The 21,767-nt window shown below is 48.4% G+C and overlaps 1 protein-coding gene across 1 annotated transcript in view; it reads left to right on the top strand.

The window, feature by feature from the left end:
• Positions 1-21,767, top strand: part of LOC127446277 (tomoregulin-2-like) — a 179,833-nt gene that overhangs the window by 38,990 nt on the left and 119,076 nt on the right. The window lies entirely within an intron of this gene.

Below are 21,767 nucleotides of genomic sequence, written 5' to 3'. Positions count from 1 at the left end.
GAAAACATACAAAGCCTAGACAAAGGATTATTGGTTCCCTATCTGTCAATCACTCGACATTGTGTCAATGTATTGACACTAGGGGTCACTCTTGGGAGCCCAAGACACCTCTGGTCTTTGATAAAAGGCCAATGAAAATTGGTGAGTGGTATTTGCATGCCACTCCCCCGGACATACGGGTATAAAAGGAGCTGGTATGCAACCACTCATTCAGATTTTCTCTTCGGAGCCGAACGGTCACGCTCACTGAGCTGAATTCCCACGACTGTTCATTCACCTCTGCTGGATCTGATGGCGCATTTCAGTGGCTTCTCCCCCCTCTGCACTGGTGCAATGCAGAGAATGCCCCTGGGCGCTTCGGCAGAAATAAGAGAATATTTCTCTAAAAGAGTATATTTCTCTAAAAGAGCGGCACATACGGAACGTCTTTTTAAAGACGCGTCTTTTTAAAGATGCCTTTCCGATTGTGTGTTATTCCTGGTTGCGCTCGTTATATCTCGCCTTCTGACAGTCACGATCACTGTCTTTTGTGTCTGGGCACTGCTCACGTGGAGACAGCGTTCATGGATGGTCATGTTCTCATTGCGAGGACATGTCCATGGCAACGATGCGGTCGCAGGCCGCCTTCGTAAGAAAGCGAGCCACGGGTATGAGGCCAGCACGGCTAGTACTGGGGGCGATTTGGGGACCCCAATGGGACCGCCTCCGCCGGGTAACCCCCCGCGGACCTCCCATTTCCCAGCATGCTCGTCTGCCCTGATCGGGCTTCCGGATGAGTCCGCCGGCTCGTCTCATGGCGAGTTCGACCTCTTATTCGGAGCCAGCGAAAGTGATGAGCTCTCGAGCGCAGCATTGGAGAGCAGGCTCATTCAGTCGGACACGGAAGCCTCAGCTGGGCTCCTCCCTTTGGGGACGATTGCCCAGTCACAGGCTGATGCGGAGATGACGACATGCTTTCCCGGGCAGCCGCGAGCATCGGATAGAGTGGAACCCTCTGCTCTTCCCTGAAACCTTGCGGCTCGATGATTGGTTCCTCAGCTCGCGGCGCCGCTCAAAGCCACGCCCCGCCCCCATTCCTTTCTTCCCAGAAGTGCATGAAGAGCTGACAAGGTCATGGGAGGCACTTTTTACTGCCCAGTCCTGATCTTTTCAGCTTCCCTGCCCTCACTACCCACGATGGTGGGGTGGCCAAGGGCTATTCGGCAATCCCCTGGTGGATAAAGGTGCTCGCGGTGCACCTATGCCCGCAGAGTGCCACCACCTGGCGCAGGTGCCCAAAGCACCCATCCAAGGCCTATAGGTTTATGTCGTCTCTGACGGCCAAGGTCTACGGTGCCGCTGGACAAGCCGACTCCGCCCTGCACTTCTTGGCTCTCCTGCAAGTCCACCAAGGTGCTAAAGGAACTGCACGAGGGTAGTTCAGCACCAGGATTGATGCAGGAACTGTGCTCGGCGACCGACCTCGCTCTCCAAGCGACGGAGGTCACGGTGCGGTCTCTCGGGCGGACGATGTCTACATTAGTGGTCCAGGAGCACCACCTTGGGCTCAACCTGGTCGAGATGGGTGAGGCTGACAGGACACGATTCCTTGCTGCCCCCATCTCCCAGGCTGGCCTATTCGGCGACACCGTCAAGGACTTTGCCCAGCAGTTCTCGACGGTGGAGCAGTAGACGGAGGCTATCCGGCATATCCTGCCCCGGTGCGGCTCAAGATCCCACACCCCATCTACTCATCGTCAAGGGCATCCTCCTGCGGTGACTGCACTGGCTCTTCCGCAGCCCGCCCCTTCGGCCCGGCCCCGGCATGGAGCCCACCGCAGGAAGCAGACACCACCCGTCTCGAGGCCGCCCAGAACCCGTGAAAGGCTTTAAAGCGCCCTTGAGACGGGCGACCCAGGGACGACGAAACCTGCTGCTCTGGAGCTGGTAAGCAGACCTCTCCATCTTTTTGTTACCTTTTGCATTTAATTGCGCTGCATGCCCAAGTGGCTGCAGTACTCAAGAGTTCAGCAAGAGTGGTTTCCTTGTTTCCTGGGTCACGTATTCGGTGTGCACGTCCGTCATCACGACCACCGTCCACCACACTATTTGGCAGGTTTGGCGCTACAGCGGCGGTCTCCCGCCCCTGAGCGCCCAGCTGTGGCACAAATCCGCCCCCGATGTGACAGTCTCCATGGGTCATGAGGACAGGCCTCTTCCTCCCCCATCCCAGGCTGTTCCGGAGGTGGTCACAAGGAGCCAGATATTTGCTACGATGTCCTTAGACTCAGCACGGCTACGACATGGTGTGACACTTCAAGCTCCACCCTGCCACGAGGCCCCACCTGCCGGTACGTCCGATGACGTTGTCCCTTTTGTCCCCCTTGCGCGGAACTTGGATGTGTGGCTTGCGCTTTCCAATCCGTCGTGATGGCTGGCCCAGACCGTCCGATTTGGCTACGCAATTCAGTTCGCCGGGCGTCCGCCCAGGTTCAGCAGTGTCCACTTCACCTTGGTGAAGGATGAAAACGCTGCTACTTTGTGCGGAGATCACTACCCTCCTACGGAAGGGCGCGATAGAACCTGTCCCTCCAGTCGAGATGAAGAAGGGGTTTTACAGCCCCTACTTCATCGTACCAAAAAAAGTTGGTGGGTTGCGGCCAATTTTGGACCAGTGAGTACCTAACTGGGCTTTACACAGACCCCCGTTCAAGATGCGGATGCGAAAACGCATTCTGGCGAGCGTCTGGCATCAAGGTTGGTTTGCAGTGGTAGACCTGAAGGACGCGTACTTCCACGTCTTGATCCTTCCTCGACACAGACCCTACCTGCGGTTTGCATCTTCACGAAGGTCGCAGAGGCAGACCTTGCCCCGCTAAGGGAGGTGGGCATTCGCATTCTCAACTATCTTGACGACTGGCTAATCTTAGCTGTTACATGTTGTGCGCACACAGGGACTTGGTGCTCTTACACCTCAGCCGACTAGGGCTTCGGGTCAACCGGGAAAAGAGCAAGCTCCTCCCAGTTCAGAGCATCTTATTTCTTGGTTTGGAGTTGGACTCGGTCTCTTTGACAGCACGCCTCAGGAACGAGCACGCCCAGTCGGTTTTGGTCTGTTTGAAGGCGTTCAAACAGAAAACAGCGGTTCCACTGAAACTTTTTCAGAGGCTCTTGGGGCATATGGCATCCTCAGCGATGGCCACCCTGCTCGGGTTGATGATATGAGACCGCTTCAGCACTGGCTTCAGACTTGAGTCCTGAGATGGGCATGGCGCCGTGGGACACATCGCGTGGGCATCACGCCAGTCTATCACCATCTTTTCAGCCCTTGGACTGACCTCTCGTTTCTACGGGCAGGTGTTCCCCTAGAACTGGTCTCCAGGTGCGTCATGGTCATGACGGACGCCACCAAAACGGGCTGGGGCACTGTTTGCAATGGGCACGCAGCCCCCAGCTTGTGGACGAGCCCGCGACTGCATTGGCACATCAACTGCCTCAAGATGTTGACAATTCTGCTCGCCCTGCGGAGGTTTCAGCCGTTGATCCAGGGCAAGCACGTGTTAGTTCAGATAGACAACACAGCAATGGTAGCATATGTCAACCGCCAAGGTGGTCTGTGCTCTCATTGAATGTCACAACTCGCCCACCATCTCCTCCTCTGGAGTCAGCAGCACTTCAAGTCAATGCGAGCCATTCACATCCCGGGCAACCTCAACACTACAGCGGACGCGCTGTCATGACAGGTTACCCTCAGGGGAGAGTGGAGACTCCACCCTCAGGTGGTCCAGCTGATTTGGAGTCGATTCGGACAGGCACAGGTGCACCTGTTCGCCTCCCAAGAATCATCCCCACTGCCCGCTCTGGTACGCCCTGACCGAGGCCCTCCTCGGCATAAATGCACTGGCACACAGCTGGTCCCCTGGCATGTGCAAATATGCATTTTCCCCCAGTGAGCCTACTTGCACAGACCCTGTGCAAGGTCAGGGTGGACGAGGAGCAGGTCGTCCTGGTAGCACCCTACTGGCCACCCAGGTGTGGTTCTCGGACCTCACGCTCCTCGCGGGTTCCCACCACCCCTTTTAGGGACCAGGTGGTGAACCTGCAGGTGCTGCCTCAGGAGGAGGCAGACCCAGACCTGTCGTCGCTGTGTCCGGTGCGCGCTTTACGCATCTACTTGGATCGCACGCAGAGCTTTAGAATCTCTGAGCAGCTCTTTGTCTGCTTTGGTGCACAGCGGAAAGGAAGCACTGTCTCCAAGCAGAGGATCGCCCACTGGCTCACTGACGCCATAACTATGGCATATGTCGCCTAGGATATGCCACCCCCGGTAGGGCGATGAGCCCATTCTATCGAGGTTGTAGCGGCTCCCTGGACCCTGGCCAGGGGTGCCTCTATAACAGACATTTGCAGTGCAGCGGGCTGGGCAACACCCAACACCTTTGCAAGGTTCTACAACCTCCGGGTGGAACCGGTTTCGTCCCAGGTAGTGGCACGCGACACAAGCGGATAAGCCCGGGATAGCCAGCCGGGTGTATCGCTTGCACATAGCGCCTTCCACCTCCTTTTGAGCTGAAGACGTGTGCCATTAATTCCCAGTAGTGTTCACAAGTTTGTTCCCTGCTTGATTTCCTCCGAGCCCTGTGGCAGTCGAGTTTTCGGAGAGATTCGCTGCCGGCCCAGTACACGCGCTAACTAAGAGCCCTGTTCTGGGGTAGGTGTTCTGCATGTGGCGATTCCCTGTAAGGCTAACCCCATGCGATATATATCTTCCGCTAATTCGTTTCCCTGTTGGCAAACTGCGTCTTCCTTGGGCAGAGCCCCCCTGTCCCAGTTTCCATGTTTGTAGTAACTCCTCCCCCATTGGGCATGATCTACCTTGAAGACTCTCCACATGGTTGGAAAGACCATGTGACGTATCCTTCCACTTAAATATCCCCCCCTCACTTTGGGCGAGGTGTGGTCTCCGCTGTGTCTTCCCCTTGGGAGGGACACCCGCCGATTAGACCTGACGGCCCAGTCGGATAATCCTCCTTCTTTTTTAGGGAGTGGGAAAAAAAATAGGGGAAAAGAAGCCACGACTGGGTTAAGCCTGTCTATATCTTTTGGGTAGTCGAATTGTCCCCAAAAAGGGCCGTTCGACACTCATAACTATGTTGGGGGAGGTTACGTGTCGACCTGGTGTTCTGGCTATGAGGCACACAGTAGTCTGCCCACCACACACCGCCAGTTCACGTAACACAGTTCAGCCAATTGTGGAGTTTCGTATAGGGACCCCTAATGTCACTACATCGACACAACGTCAAGTGAGTGACAGATAGGGGTCATCATGGTTACTTGTGTAACCTCCGTTCCCTGATGGAGTGAACGAGACGTTGTGTCCCTCCTGCCACAACGCTGAACTACCCGCTTAAATGGCCGGACCTTATATCGGCTCCTCAGCATAAAACCTGAATGAGTGGTTGCATACCAGCTCCTTTTATACCCGTATGTCCAGGGGAGTGGCATGCAAATACCACTCACCAATTTTCATTGGCCTTTTATCAAAGACCAGAGGTGTCTCGGGCTCCCAAGAGTGACCCCTAGTGTCACTACATCGACACAATGTCTAGTTCCCTCCATCAGGGAACGGAGGTTACACAAGTAACCATGCCATTTGTTCAAATCAGATTAGGAAGAATGATAAATTGTTGTCTGTAAATGTGTGTGTGTTTCATTATGTGTATGTGGGGGACAGTGTGAACATCTGTGCATCTCACACACACTGACCCTTCCATCACCTGCTTGTATATATGGCCATTTGGAACAAAAAACACACATACACACAAGCATGCCTGTGTGTGTGATGGAAAGGGAGAGTACATTTTCTTGAGCATTCAATGCCCCCTCTCCTCCTTTTTGCAGACATACACACTCACAAGCACTAATGCCTGTTTCACAAAATACACATATGCCGTGCATAGCGCACTGAAAATATGCGTAAAATGCTCTGTGAATTTATTTATCAACACAGTATTTAGCCATATGGGACCATAACATAAGTTAAATATGGTAATGGAGCAAACTACTTTTTTAAGTTCGACAAGCAGTGAGAGACACAAAGAAGCACCTTCTATTTAGTAAATATGACTCAACTATATGATTAAGCAGTTTATAGTTATACTTTGTGGTTTTTGTCTCCATGTAGATTGATTAACATTTGGATGTAAATGTGATGTAAGTTAGATTTTGTGATGCTGAAGTTGGTAATAGCTCTCAATAGTCCACTGCTGGTACATTTTTTTATAAGGCAGAGGCTATTTGCACTAAGTGCAAATAGTGTTAGATGCTATTTGCACCCCAGTGAAAATAGTGGCAGATACTATTTACACCCCTAATTAAATACTAACATACAGTATAGGGGCATCACTGAAGAATGTTTATTGTTTTTATTTAGAGTCCCCAAAACCTGCCCCTAATCTTCCCATCACCATCCCAGAAATTAACCATGGTTTATTACAGTAACCATAGTATCACGATGGTATTTTGTCATAAAATAACTGTAACCACAAAATTAAACATGGTCAGGGGCGGACTGGCCATCGGCCGCGAAACGGGCTGAATGGGCCGTGATAAGCTGAAATGGGCCGCCGCGTTATGCAGAACAGGCCACAAAACGGCGGCGTAATATGCCGAAGGGGGCAGCGATATGCAGAAAAGGACAGTGACACCCCCCCCCCACCAAACAACTTTTTTGCCCAGATTTCAAACCCCCACCCTCAACAACTTTTGGGTCAGTTTCTATGTAAAATCCTGGGCCGATTTCACTTCCCAGTCCACCCCTGAACATGGTTACTATATTAACACCATATTACTAAAGTAACACCATGGTTAATTGCAATAAAACTATGGCTACTGCCAAAAAACATGGTTACTGCCATATTACTATAGTAAAACCATGGTTAATTTGACCCGGATCAGACCTTTCTCTCAACTCCCCGATCTTCACTGTGAGGAAATATATTAATTTGTATTAATCGTTAGTAGTATTAATGGAAATATAAAGGGTGGAGACAGGAAACAAGATGGGGAAAAGTGGGACAAAAGAGTAAATCAAACCCGGGTCGTCCGCACAAAAAAAAGTCCATCAAGACCTTCTCAACACACTACACCATTACAGCGACACGTAAGGGTGCAGTTTGTCTTCAATTTCTGTGTTTCCACCAGACTGTTTGAGTGCAAATAGCCACATTGCGTGGCAGGTGCTATTTACACCTAGTGCAAATAGTCACTCCGTTTTTATAACTTTTGGCGATTGTTGAAGTAAAAACAATTTATTTTCTGTATAAAGCCACAGCTCTTTTATGCAGTAGCACCACTGCAAGCCTACTTTTTCAGTTATGATGCAACGCTGCTTCCGTGCTGCTTATGTATGTGGTGTGAAACTGGTCTAACACACACACACACATTCATCGTAAAGCATGGAAGGAGGTCATCACCCTTACTGAGTCCTAATAAAACGAGATGAAGGACTGAATGCTTTAGCTCAATAGTGCCAGTGATAGCCTCCATTAGAAGCCACTAACACAGTAACATAAACTACACACAAACACACATGCTAACCAATGTTTGCCCATCCCCTTTCCTTCCCTCCCTGTCTCTCTTTTTCTACCCTTCGTTTACTGTAAGTAAACAGCTCTGATTAATTCAGGCGTCCTCTTCAAATGCATTTCTCACTGCATCTCAGTATTCAGTCAGTTAGTGTGTGTGTGATTTGGGTTTGTATAGTGCTATTTCTCTGGAGGTGTGTGGATATTTTCTCATACTCTTTTCAAATCTAATAAAGACATACAACAGGCTCAGTTGTCAAACAGTATTGTTTAATGGCGCAAGAGTTTTCTTCCTGTTTTATTTAGGTGGTATATTGACCCCTTTAGGTTATCGTTGGAATTGCATTTGTTTACAATTTTGGAATTACATTTTGAGTCACCATAACACTCTCTTTGTAAGACTTTAACTGATAATGAACCTGAGTGTCATTTGTATTATGAATGTATTATTACAGCAGGAGGTCGACAGCACCATGACATCAGACTGAGAATAATGATTTCAGCTGTTAATTAAATAAAAAGACCATAGTGGACACCAGCAATTCAGCAACAAGATAAGAATAGATGCATGTGTAGTGACACGTTTGCAGCAGATTTGTCTTGTAGATTTTATTACAGGTAAAACAAATAAGTAATTCAGTATATATTGATAATCATCAGCTAACTGTTCCCACAGCTAAAATATGAGGAATTATGTTAATAATATAAAACTCAAGGACAATACACGATACCTGACAAAATCTGAAATGGTTGGAGTGCAGTGTTCTGCTGTATTTATTTTGACTGCTATTACTTTTAATAATGATAGGCTATTTCACTGTGTTTATTGTACATAGTTGTGTTATGTGCGAACTAGGAGTGGTAACTAGTTTAGTTGTTTAGTACCAGTTTGAGAGCCGAAGCTGTTCAAATCATTGTTGTAGTTGTTTAAAGTTTTCCTTTAAGACCTGTCTAAACTTTTTTAATGAGTTATAAAAAATTAGAACTGACTAATTTAACACCAAAAACTTAAGAAGTTCAAAGACATCAACTCCCTATAGGCTAACTTTGTTTACATTCTATGCACAAGCAGAGCTGATGTGATTGCATACTTCTACATTCTCAAAAAATCATGTTAGTTTTTAATTCAATGTTTCACTCAAATAGTTATACTGATAAAATAATTTGTAATAAGAACAAAAGATTGATTAGAGAAAGTGCAAAAGCTCAGACCCCCACTGTATATTTTGACCTCAGTGTGACTTAACCCTTTAAGATTGGATCAGAAGACAAATCAGAAGTGTTCCATTTTGATAATATATATATATATATATATATTATCATTTGCACTGTACATATTATTGTAATTAGTAAAAACATCAAACTCATCAAATTGCCATGTGTCATATGTTGTTGGAAAGCTCTCAAAGAATTGAATACAACCCTATTTGTTTTACTCACAGACAAAAATATAGCGAGTAACAGCTAAGTATTAGACTTTGACTATTATGTTGGTGTTGCTTATATGCCGCGTTTTCACTTATAACTTCACGAAAAATGAACGGAACATAAAATATCACATACCATTACTTAATAGGAGCCGATTATCTTTCAATCAAGCCCACACACAAGGTAATCAGATGCATAGATCATTAGATAATCCACAAGAAGCGCAATGTTACATATGGCCACTAGGATGTTACAATGTTACATATGGCCACTCTGTGATCAGAGGAACGTCCATCTATCAAGTCTTTCTGCTCTCCTGATCTGGAATTTCTCATGCTTCTGTGTCAACCATTCTGGCTACCGAGGGAATTCACAGCGGTCATTATCACTGCTGTGTACATCCCGCCACAAGCCGACACAGACCGGGCACTCAAGGAACTGTGTCGGAACTGTGTCGTTCCGACACAGACCGGGCACTCAAGGGACTGTACGGGATTATAAGCAAGCAGGAAACCGCGCACCCTGAGGCCGCGTTCATTGTGACCGGGGACTTTAATAAAGCCAGTTTCAAATCAGTCGCACCAAAATACCACCAACACATCAGTTTCAACACACGAGGGGAATAGGTTTTGGACCATTGCTACTCTCCCTTCCGGGACGGCTACAAATCCCTCCCCCACCCACCATTTGGCAAATCGCTTAAGGGCAGAAACTGAAACAAGAAGCACCCACCCTCAGAACGATCCAGTGCTGGTCAGACCAATCAGACTCTACAAGACTGTTTTGATCACGCGGACTGGGAGGCGTTCTGGTCCGTCTCTGATGACAACATCGAGCTTTACGCTGATAGCGTAACGTGTTTCATCAGAAAGTGCGTAGAGGACGTCGTTCCGACCAGAACAATACGGATCTACCCAAACCAGAAACCTTGGATTAATAGCGATGTTCGCGCGGCACTTGATGCGCGGACCTCCGCTTTTAATTCCGGGAACGCAGAGGAGCATAAACAAGCCAGTTATCAGGACAGCAAAACGTCAGTACAGGAACAAGATTGAAGGACAGTTTAACATCACCAACTCTAGAAGCATGTGGCAGGGAATTAACATCATCATGGACTTTAAAGGGAATAAAAACTCCGCCATGAACACTGCTGCCTCTCTCCCGGATGAGCTAAATACTTTTTATGCTCGTTTTGAGGGAAATAACACCACCCTCGTGGAGAGAGCTCTTGCGGCCGACGCTACAGAGGTTAGTTCACTCTCCGTCTCTGTAGCGGATGTAACCCGATCCTTCCGACGGGTGCATATCCGCAAAGCCGCGGGTCCAGACGGCATTCCGGGCCACGTCATCAGAGCATGCGTGAACCAACTGGCTGGTGTTTTTACGGACATTTTCAACCTTTCCCTCTCTTTGTCTGTAGACCCCATATGCTTTAAAATGTCCACCATTGTGCCTGTACCAAAGCAATCCAAAATCACTTGCTTAAATGACTGGCGTCCTGTTCCTCTGACCCCCATCATCAGCAAATGCTTTGAGAGACTAATCAGAGATTACATCTGCTCTGTGCTGCCTCCCTCACTAGACCCATTGCAGTTTGCTTACCACAACAAACGCTCCACTGATGATGCCATTGCATCTACAATACACACTGCTCTCTCCCACCTGGAAAAAAAGAATAATTATGTGAGAATGTTGTTTGTAGACTACAGCTCAGCATTCAACACCATAGTGCCCTCCAAGCTTGATGAGAAACTCCGGGCTCTGGGCTTAAACAGCTCGCTGTGCAGCTGGATCCTTGACTTCCTGTCAAGCAGACGCCAGGTGGTTAGAATGGGCAGCAACATCTCCTCATCACTGACCCTCAACACTGGAGCCCCGCAGGGCTGTGTTCTCAGCCCACTCCTGTATTCCCTGTACACACATGACTGTGTGGCAACACACAGCTCCAGTGCCATCATTAAGTTTGCTGATGATACGACGGTGGTAGGTCTGATCACTGACAATGATGAAACAGCCAACAGAGAGGAGGTGCACACTCTGACACACTGGTGTCAGGAGCACAACCTCTCCCTCAACGTCAGTAAGACAAAGGAGCTTGTGGTGGACTTCAGGAGAAGAGATAGAGAACATAGTCCCATCACCATTAATGGAGCACCAGTGGAGAGAGTCAGCAGCTTCAAGTTCCTGGGTGTCCACATCACTGAGGAACTGACATGGTACATCCACACTGAAGCCGTTGTGAAGAAGTATCATCAGCACCTCTTCTTCCTGAGACGGCTGAGGAAGTTTGGAATGAACCACCACATCCTCACACGGTTCTACACCTGCACTGTAGAGAGCATCCTGACTGGCTGCATCTCCGCCTGGTACGGCAATAGCACTGCCCACAACCACAAAGTCCTGCAAAGGGTGGTGCGAACTGCCAGACACATCATCGGAGGTGAGCTTCCCTCCCTCCAGGACATATATACCAGGCGGTGTGTGAAAAAAGCTCGGAGGATCATCAGAGACTCCAGCCACCCGAGCCATGGGCTGTTCTCACTGCTACCATCAGGCAGGTGGTATTGCAGCATCAGGACCGCACCAGCCGACTTCATGACAGCTTCTTCCCCCAAGAAATCAGACTTTGAACTCTTGATCTCCCACGATCAAAATACATCAGCACTGCACTTTATTACTCTTACTCTTATATCTCACACCGGACTGTCATAAATTATATTATTATTATATTATATTCTCTCTTAACAACACACTGGCAACTTACTATCAACTGACAGCCTGTATATCAATACAGTACAATGCAACCTACTGTACATTTTATATATACTATATATACTTTTTTATTGTATAATGTGTATTCTATATTGTGTGTATTGTATACTGTACATTGTATGTTATTATTTTTATATTGTGTTGTGTGTAATTATGTGTATATTAGATTTTAAATTGTGTTGTAAATCTGATGTTTATTGTAAATTGGTATATGTCTCATCACTGTCAAGACTACTATGTTGCTCGGAACTGCACCCAAGAATTTCACACACAATTGCACTTGTGTATATGGTTGTGTGACAATAAAAGTGATTTGATTTGATTTGATTTAGGAGATGGCGCCAAGTAAATAACACAAACTCAGCAGACTCATTTGAGTCAAAAGGCACTCATTCTGTGAAATCTCATTACTAAAAGCATGTCTCCATGCTATGCATACCTTTAGTCACTGTTGTGTTTGCATGTGTAAATAGTTCTTATGTACAGTTATTATGTTTTATTTGTTTGGAGAGGCTTTTGGACACATGGAGATGTTTTTGGGCACTATGATAAATTGTATTTGTAATGCTATAACTTTTGATTGCTTTGTCATCTCAACACAAATGTATTCTCAGATACAGATAACATGATTGGGAACAAAACAGAAACAGGTTTTTGGAGCCACCTTATTTACATCCAGAGATATGTATTGTCAACAAGTTTGGGTTAGTTTAATAGGCTGAGAGTCTTAGAATGTATCATAATCTATATCATCAAAAAATTAGTAAAGTGTTCTTTACAATGATGCCAAACAATTGACCCTCCTTGTGTTTTTTTTTTTTTTTTTTATTTATTTGTTTTATTTTTTATAAGCCTATAATTTCTGGTTATGCAACTGAAATAGGAAATCTTTAAAAACACCTTCGGAGCTTAAAGGGTTAAAGGAGGCTGTTTCTGCAATAATTACAGCATCTATAGAAGACACTTGGATTTGCCATTCTTCTGTGCATGGAAAAAAAAGATATGACAGATGTTTGTGTGTGTGCTTGTTTGACTTCAGTGTTGTAGTGTTGTTCAGTAACATAGTTCAACTGTTAGAAGTGACCCCCTCAACACACAAACTCACACATTGTAGAAAGAAATATTATTCTGGAGTATCTGCCAACTCAAAAATGTATAAAAATGTGTTCAAAATAACAAAAAAATAAATAAAAAAATAATAAAAAATAATGTAAATGTACTTTTTCGGAGTGCATTTAGAATTTAACCACATAAATGTTAATCTTACATGACTTGTTTTGACCAAAATAATAATAATAATTACAACAACAACAAAAAAAACCTGGAACATATTGTTCCCTATCTTTCACTCTCTCGACGTTGTGTCGATGTAGTGACACTAGGGGTCATTCTTGGGAGCCCCAAACACCTCTGATCTTTGAGAAAAGGCCAATGGGAATTGGCAAGTGGAATTTGCATGCCACTCCCCCGGACATACGGGTATAAAAGGAGCTGGCTCGCAAACACTCATTCAGATTTTCTCTTCGGAGCCGATCGGTTGTGTTTCAGCGAGCTGAATTCCTCCACCGATCCATTCACCTCTACAAAGCTGTTGGATTTATGGCGCATTACAGCGGCTTCTCCCCCTCTTGCACCATTGGTGTGCAGAGAACGCCCCTGGGCGCTTCAGCAGACTAAAAGAGTATATTCTTCCTCTGAAAGAGTATATTTTCCTTCTAAAAAAGTGGCACTCACGGTGAGCGTCTTTTTAAAGATGCCTTTCCGTTTTCGTATAATTCCTGGTTGCGGTCGTTACCTCTCTGCTCCCGATGGCCACGATCGCTGTCTTACATGCTTGGGCGCTGCCCACGTGGAGACAGCATTCGTGGAGGGGTCATGTCCTCACTGCAAGAACATGACCATGGCAACATTGCGGTCGCGGCTTTCCTTCCTCAGAGGGAAAGCCACCCCAGCAGCTTCTCGCTGCGTTCCTTCTACCTACGGGTTTGAGGCCACGTCGGTTAGCACTGGATTTGGGGACCCCAATGGGAGCCATTCCACCAGGTATGCCCCCACAGACCTCCCATTCCCCAGCACGCTCGTTCGCCCCGTCGAGTTCTGGGATGAGACCGCCGGCTCGTCTCAGGGCGAGGTCACGGTCTCATTCAGGGCTCGCGAAGAGGATGAGCTGTTGATCGCAGCATCGGAGAGCGGGCTCGTCCTGTCTGACGCGGAGGACTCGATTGGGCTCCCACCTTCAGGTGTGGTCACCCAGTCTGAGGCCGACGCGGAGCTGGCGGCCATACTTGCCCGGGCTGCCGTGAGCGTCGGGCTTGAGTGGAGCCCTCCACCCTGCCCTGAACCCTCGCAGCTTGATGATTGGTTCCTGGGCTCAGAGCGCCGCTCACGGCCACACCACGCTCCAGTTCCATTCTTCCCTGAGGTGCATGATGAGCTCACGAGATTGTGGCAGGCACCTTTCACTGCCCAGACCTAATTTATGGGCTGCCAGGGGGTACTCAGCGATTCCCCAGGTGGATATATCAACAGCCTCGAGTTGCTGGCAGTATCACTCGCCCTGCGGAGGCTTTGGCCATTGATCCAGGACAAGCACGTGTTGGTCCAGATGGACAACACGGCGAGGGTAGCGTACATAACTCTCCTCCTCTGGAGTCAACAGCGGCTCAAGTCGTTGCGAGCCACTCACATCCCGGGCGACCTCAATGGTGCGACGGACGTGCTGTCACAGCAGGTCACGCTCAGGGGAAAGTGGAGACTCCACCCCCAGGTGGTCCAGCTGATTTGGAGTCGATTCGGTCAAGCACAGGTAGACACCCCCCGGTAAATTCACCATCTGGCACCCATGACCAGACCTCTGACCCTTGGATGGCACATGGAAGACCTAAGTGGCCTACTGCCCGCGGTGGTAGACACGATCACTCAGTCTAGGGCTCCCTCTACGAGGCTCCTGTATGCCTTGAAATGGTGTCTGTTCGCTAAGTGGTGTTCTTCCTGACGCGAAGACCCCCAGATATACGCAGTCGGGTCAGTGCTTTCCTTCTTGCAGGAGAGGCTGGTGGGGTGGCTGTCCCCCCCCCACCTTGAGGGTGTACGTGGCTGCTATGGTGGCGCACCACAATGTGGTAAGTATTTAGGGAAGCACAACCTGATCATCAGGTTCCTGAGAGGCATGAGGAGGTTGAATCCTCCCAGACCGCACCTCATTCCCTCATGGGATCTCTCCGTGGTCCTTCAAGGCCTACGGGGAGCTCCATTTGAGCCCCTGGGGTCAGTTGAGCTAAAAGCACTCTCCTTGAAGACTGCCCTCCTGACTGCACTCACTTCCATCAAGAGGGTAGGGGACCTGCAGGTGTTCTCTGTTGGTGACGTGCCTGGAGTTCGGTACGGGATACTCTCACGTGGTACTGAGACCCCGACCAGGCTATGTGCCCATGGTTCCCACGGCCCTGTTTCGGGATCAGGTGGTGAACCTGCAAGCACTGCCCCAAGAGGAGGCAGACCCAGCCTTGTCGTTACTGTGTCCGGTGCATGTTTTGCGCATTTATTTGGATCGCATGCAGAGCTTAGATGCTCTGAGCAGCTTTTTGTCTGCTTTGGAGGATAGCGGAAAGGGAGCGCTGTCTCCAAACAGAGGATCGCCCACTGGGTCATTGACACCATCGCTTTGGCATATCACGCCCAGGACGTGCCGCCCCCCTTGGGGCTACGAGCACACTCTACTAGGAGTGTGGTGGCATCCTGGGCTCTGAATAATGGTGCCTCTTTAGCAGATATCTGCAGAGCAGCGGACTGGGCAACACCCAATACCTTCACGAGGTTCTACAATCTCCAGGTTGAGCTGGTCTCGTCCTGTGTGTTGTCAGGTACGAGCAGGTAAGTTGCGGGACAACTGGCCAGGTGTACCGCTTGCATACAGCACCTTTCCCCTCCTGGAGGCGAAGACGTGCGCTTTTTACCCCCAGTCCTGTTCACGAAGTAGTGGACCCTGGACCCCAAAACCTGAATTGTGAGCCAGCTCCTTTTATACCCGTATGTCCGGGGGAGTGGCATGCAAATTCCCATTGGCCTTTTCTCAAAGATCAGAGGTGTTTGGGGCTCCCAAGAGTGACCCCTTGTGTCACTACATCAACACAACGTCTCGTTCCCTCCATCAGGGAACGGAGGTTACGAAAGTAACCAAGACATTAACTCATTAAACTTGTTTTTTAACTTTTTATTTTTATTTTTGTATTTTTTTAAGCTCATTAATCTTAATTACTTATAAATAATAATATATTTATACAGTGGCCTCATAAAGTAGTTGGACACTTAAGTCACACTTAAAAATGTATGAATGTCATTACATTAGATAAGTAAGTGGTATTTATTTTAAAGAAAGATAGCACACACATTTCTTATTTAAAAAGTTGTCCAAAAAAAGCAAAAATAACCATGTCAGTCTTATTACATTAAAAAGTATTGTTTGTACATATACTTTTCAAAATTAAGCCAAAAAGTATAGTGATACTTTATGACCGAAATGACACCACTTGGTGAAAAGTAATTGCAAAAAAATAGTGGAAAGAAAACTTCCTGGTTACTTGCGTAACCTCTGTTCCCAGTGTTGATGTTGCCCGGGACATGAGTGGCTCGCAGCGACTTGAGGTGCTGCTGACTCCAGAGGAGGAGATAGCGGGCGAGTTGTGACATACAACAGGAGCGCAGACCACCTAGACGTTTGACATATCCTACCATTGCCATGTTGTCTGTCCAAACTAACACGTGCTTGCCCTGGATCAACAGCCGGAACCTCCGCAGGGCGAGCAGAATTGCCAGCAACTCAAGGCAGTTGATGTGCCAACACAGCCGTGGTTCCGTCCATAATCCAGCGGCTGCATGCCCGTTGCATACAGTGCTCCAGCCCGTATTGGAGGCATCTGTCGTAACCACGACGCGCCCGGAGACCTGCTCTAGAGGAACGCCTGTCTGTAGAAACGTGAGGTCGGTCCAAGGGCTGAAGAGGCAGTGACAGATCGCTGTGATGGACACGCGATGTGTCCTGTGGAGCCATGCCCATCTTGGGACTCGAGTTTGAAGCCAGTGCTGAAGAGGTCTCATATGCATCAACCCGAGCGGAGTGGCCACCGCTGAGGATGCCATATGTCCCAGAAGCCTCTGCAAGATTTTCAGTGGAACCGCTGTTTTCTGTCTGAACCCCTTCAAACAGGTCAGCACCGACTGTGCACGCTCGTTCGTGAGGCGCGCCGTCAACGAGACTGAGTCCAACTCCAAACCGAGAAAAGAGATGCTCTGAACTGGGAGGAGCTTGCTCTTTTCCCAGTTGACCCGAAGCCCTAGTCGGCTGAGGTGCGAGAGCACCAGGTCCCTGTGTGCACATAACACATCCCGAGAGTGAGCTAGGATTAGCCAATCGTCGAGATAGTTGAGGATGCGAATGCCCACTTCCCTTTGCGGGGCAAGGGCTGCCTCTGCGACATTCGTGAAGACGCGAGGGGACAAGGACAGACCGAAAGGGAGGACCTTGTACTGATACGCCCAACCCTCAAATGCAAACTGCAGGAAGGGTCTGTGTCGAGGTAGAATTGAGACGTGGAAGTACGCGTCCTTCAGGTCTACCTCCGCGAACCAATCTTGATGCCGGACACTCGCTAGAGTGCATCTTTGCATCAGCATCTTGAAAGGGAGTCTGTGTAAAGCCCGGTTCAGTACTCGCAAGTCTAAGATTGGCCGCAACCCACCACCTTTTTTCGGTACAAGGAAGTAGGGGCTGTTAAACCCCTTCTTCATCTCGGCCGGAGGGACAATCTCGTCGGACGTACCGATGGGTGGGGCCTCGCGGCGGGGTGGAGCCTGAGGTGCCACACCATGTCGTGGCTGTGCTGAGTTCAGGGACATCGAAGTACTGGCTCCTTGTCACCACCCCCGGAACAGCCTGGGATGGGGGAGGAAGCGGCCTGTCCTCGTGACCTGTGGAGACTATCACATCGGGGGCAGATTTGTGCCACAGCTGGGCACTCAGGGGCGGGGAGACTGCCGCTGGAGCGCCAAACCTGCCAAAATGGATTGGTGGACGGTAGTCATGATGACGGCCATGCACACCGGGTAGGTGACCCAGGGAACAAGGAAACCGCTCTTGCTGAACTCTTGGGTTCCCACAGATGTGGGAATTCAGCTCAGTGAGCATCAATCGTTCAGCTCCGAAGAGAAAATCTGAATGAGTGGTTGCATACCAGCTCCTTTTATACCCGTATGTCCGGGGGAATGGTATGCAAATACCACTCACCAATTTTCATTGGCCTTTTATCAAAGACCAGAGGTGTCTCAGGCTCCCAAGAGTGACCCCTAGTGTCACTACATCGACACAACGTCGAGTGAGTGACAGATAGGGAAGTGAAGTTATAGTTCTAAGGTAATCTCTAGCATCATTTGTGTGCAGATGCTACTAGGTGTAATATTTTGTTATGTAATGCACTGACAGTGAGACATTTTGAAGTGTGACTTAAGCATATTTTTTGGGGTCACTGTATATTATACAGTTCTGTCAGTTTTACCAGAATATCTGTCTTGTTACCCAATATAGATCATGAATCTTTAACAATAATAAAAAAATAAAAAAGCTTTTGAACTTTCTGTTTGAAGAGGTTATATAAATTGACATAAACAAGCATGGTGGTTCTCATCATTTTTGTTTAATCTGTTACATGTAGAAAACTTCATTTGTCACATTTGTGCTATGTTTCAGTGGTGTTAATCATTTTCAATGCAAAGTATATATTTTTCATTAAAAATAGTCATTGTTAATAGATATTTTATATTTTCAAATGTTCTCTAACAAGTCTTTTTCTTTGAATTTTTGTATGCTGATACCTGTTGTTACACTCCTTGGTCACCTCTAGAATCACCCACATGTTGTACGCACAAGTGTGCTTGAATGTTAAACCCATATAACACAGATGTCGATATCAGTGGGAAGAGCAAATAAATTCAGCTTGTTCTGATTCACATCATCACATTCTTTGTTGCTGGCGGCATTTTTAAGTCACACTATAGCATTTAAACTTTCAAAGAGCCCCTCTCCCATCCCGTATTTCTGACTTTCTCTGTGTGTGTATGCCATTTTCTCTTTGTCCTTCTCACTTTTGCTCTCATTTCTTTTCCGGACATTTGTCAGCACTTCTGTGTTTGCTGTGTGTGATGTTACAGTGTGTTTGCTTTATGTCAGTTGTGTGTGCATGTGTGTATTACAGATAGATGTATGACCTCTTCTTTAATGGCTGATGTAAATAACATCTCTCTGCTTCTGTGGGCTTTATATATGTGTGTGAAACTGGTTCACCTTCTGTGCTCTTGCCTTTGGGTCACCTGTTTCCTCCGGGCACAAAACCACAGCTGGCAACAACAACACCAGTGGTCATGTGTTCTTCCCCCCTCAACCTGTGTGTGTGTGCATGTATGTGTGTGTGTGTGTGTGTGTGTGTGTGTGCAGAAGTCTCATACCCAGTAAATCTAAGGGGGCATGATTTTTGAGCCAAAGGGATTTTAAAAACCACTTCCAATTTCTTTATTTTATTTTTTTTATTTTGAGAATTAAGTTCCTAATTTAGTGGGTTTTTTTTTTTAAAAGCTGCTGAGTCAGAAATTAAACATTCACAAGTTTAAGTTTGTCAGTCTAATTGACACATCTTTTGCAGATAATTTTATATAAATTTAAAATTCAGCCATCATCTACTCACAAACATGATTATTGTTTAAGAAAACTTAAATGAAAACAAAATGCAAAATAAAAAAAAAATTTAAAAAACTGAGGCCATGTCCACACTAATAATTTTAAGTATGAAACATCTTGGTTACTGTTGTAACCTCCGTTCCCTGATGGAGGGAACAAGACATTGTGTCGATGTAGTGACACTAGGGGTCGCTCTTGGGAGCCCAAAACACCTCTGATCTTTGAGGCCAATGGGAATTGGCGAGTGAAATTTGCATGCCACTCCCCTGGACATACGGGTATAAAAAGAGCTGGCTCGCAACCACTCATTCAGGTTTTGCACTGAGGAGCCGAAACAGGGTCCCGGCCATTTCAGCGGGTAGCTCAGCATTGTGGCAAGAGGGACACGATGTCTCGTTCCCTCCATTAGGGAACGGAGGTTACGACAGTAACCAAGACATTCCCTATCTGTCACTCACTCGATGTTGTGTCGATGTAGTGACACTAGGGGCTCCCTCAGGGGAACTTACCAGGGAGGGGCTGTCACATCCTCCCTGACCTTGCGCAAAGTCTGTGCAAGCAGGCTCACTGGGGAAACGCATGCTTGCGCCATGCGACGTGAGCGTAAGCCGCCTTGGCGGTTTATATACGCTACCATCGCCGTGTTGTCCATCCAGACCAACACGTGCTTGCCCTGGATCAACGGCCGAAGCCTCCGCAGGGCCAGCAATACCGCCAGCAACTCGAGGCAGATGATTTGCCAACGCAATCGCGGCCCTGTCCAGGAGCCCACGGCTGTGTGCCCGTTGCACACGGCACCCCAGCCTAACTTGGAGGCGTCTGTTGTAACAACGACATGCCTGGACACTTGCTCTAAGGGGACCCCTGCCTGCAGAAATGCAAGGTCCATCCAAGGGCTGAACATGCGGTGGCAGATCAGCGCCATGCCCATCTCTGGACTCAAGTCTGAAGCCAGTGCTGGAGCAGTCTCATATGCATCAACCTGAGCTGCGTGACCGCCGCCGAGGACGCCATATGCCCCAGGAGCCTCCGAAACTGTTTCAGTGGGACCACCGTTCTCCACCTGAACGACTTCAGGCAGTTCAGCACTGACTGCACGCGCTCGTTCGTGAGGCGTGCTATCATAGAGACTGAGTGTAACTCTATCCTGAGAAAAGAGATGCTCTGAACCGGGGAGAGCTTGTTCTTTTCCCAGTTGACCCAAAGCCCTAACTGGCTGAGATGCCTGAGCACCAGATCCCTGTGCGCACACAACAGGTCTCGAGAGTGAGCTAGAATCAGCCAGTCTTTGAGATAATTGAGGACATGAATGCCCACTTCCCTTAGCGGGGCAAGGGCTGCCTCTGTGACTTTCTTAAAGATGCGAGGCGACAGGGACAGACCGAAAAGGGAGGACCTTGTACTGATACGCCCGGCCCTCAAAGGTGAACTGCAGAAAGGGTCTGTGCCGAGACATGGAAGTATGTGTCCTTCAGGTCTACCACCACGAACCAATCTTGATGCTGGACGCACGACAGAATGCACTTTGGGAGTCTGTGCAAGGCCCGGTTCAGCACTCGCTGGTCCAAGATTGGCCACAACCCACCGCCTTTCTTTGGCACGATGAAGTAGGGGCTGTAGAACCCCTTTTTCATCTCGGCTGGAGGGACAGGCTCTATCGCAGAAGGATCACGACCTCCACACGCAGGGCAGTGGCGTTCTTGCCCCTCACCGAGGTGAAGTTGACACCGCTGAGCCTGGGTGGGCACCTTGTGAACTGAATCGTATAGCTGAGTCACATCGTCCTGGCCAGCCAGCGCGACGGATTGGAGAGCGCTAGCCATGCCTCCAAACTCCGAGCAAGGGGCACAAAGGGGACAATCACATCTGATGTACCTGCGGGTGGGGCCTCATAGCGGAGCGGAGCAGGAGTTGCCATGTCGAGGAGCCTCGCTTCCCGAGCTCATGGCTGTGCTGAGAGAAAGGTCAAAGCACTTACCTTGCTCCATGTGCCCACCATAGGACCAGTCAGCGACGGGGGAGGAGGGTGAATGTCCTCGTGACTCGTCACAACCGCCTGGGCGTGGGTGGGTGTGTGTGTGTGCCACAGCTGGGCACATGAAGGCGGGGAACCCGCTTCCGTAGCGCCGTGCCTGCCGTGAATGTTCGGTGTCCGGCTGTTGTGATAGCGATAGCCGTAAACACCGGCTGTGTGACCCAGGAAATGAGGAAACTGCTCTTTCTTTGAAAATGTGGGTGCCGCAGCTCCTCGGGTGTGCGGCGAAATCAAATTCAAA

This window comes from Myxocyprinus asiaticus, chromosome 9, assembly GCF_019703515.2.
Source record: "Myxocyprinus asiaticus isolate MX2 ecotype Aquarium Trade chromosome 9, UBuf_Myxa_2, whole genome shotgun sequence".
Taxonomy (NCBI): Eukaryota; Metazoa; Chordata; class Actinopteri; order Cypriniformes; family Catostomidae; genus Myxocyprinus; species Myxocyprinus asiaticus.
The sequence above is the reverse complement of the archived record's forward strand: the minus strand, read 5'-3'. Positions and strand labels throughout refer to the sequence as shown.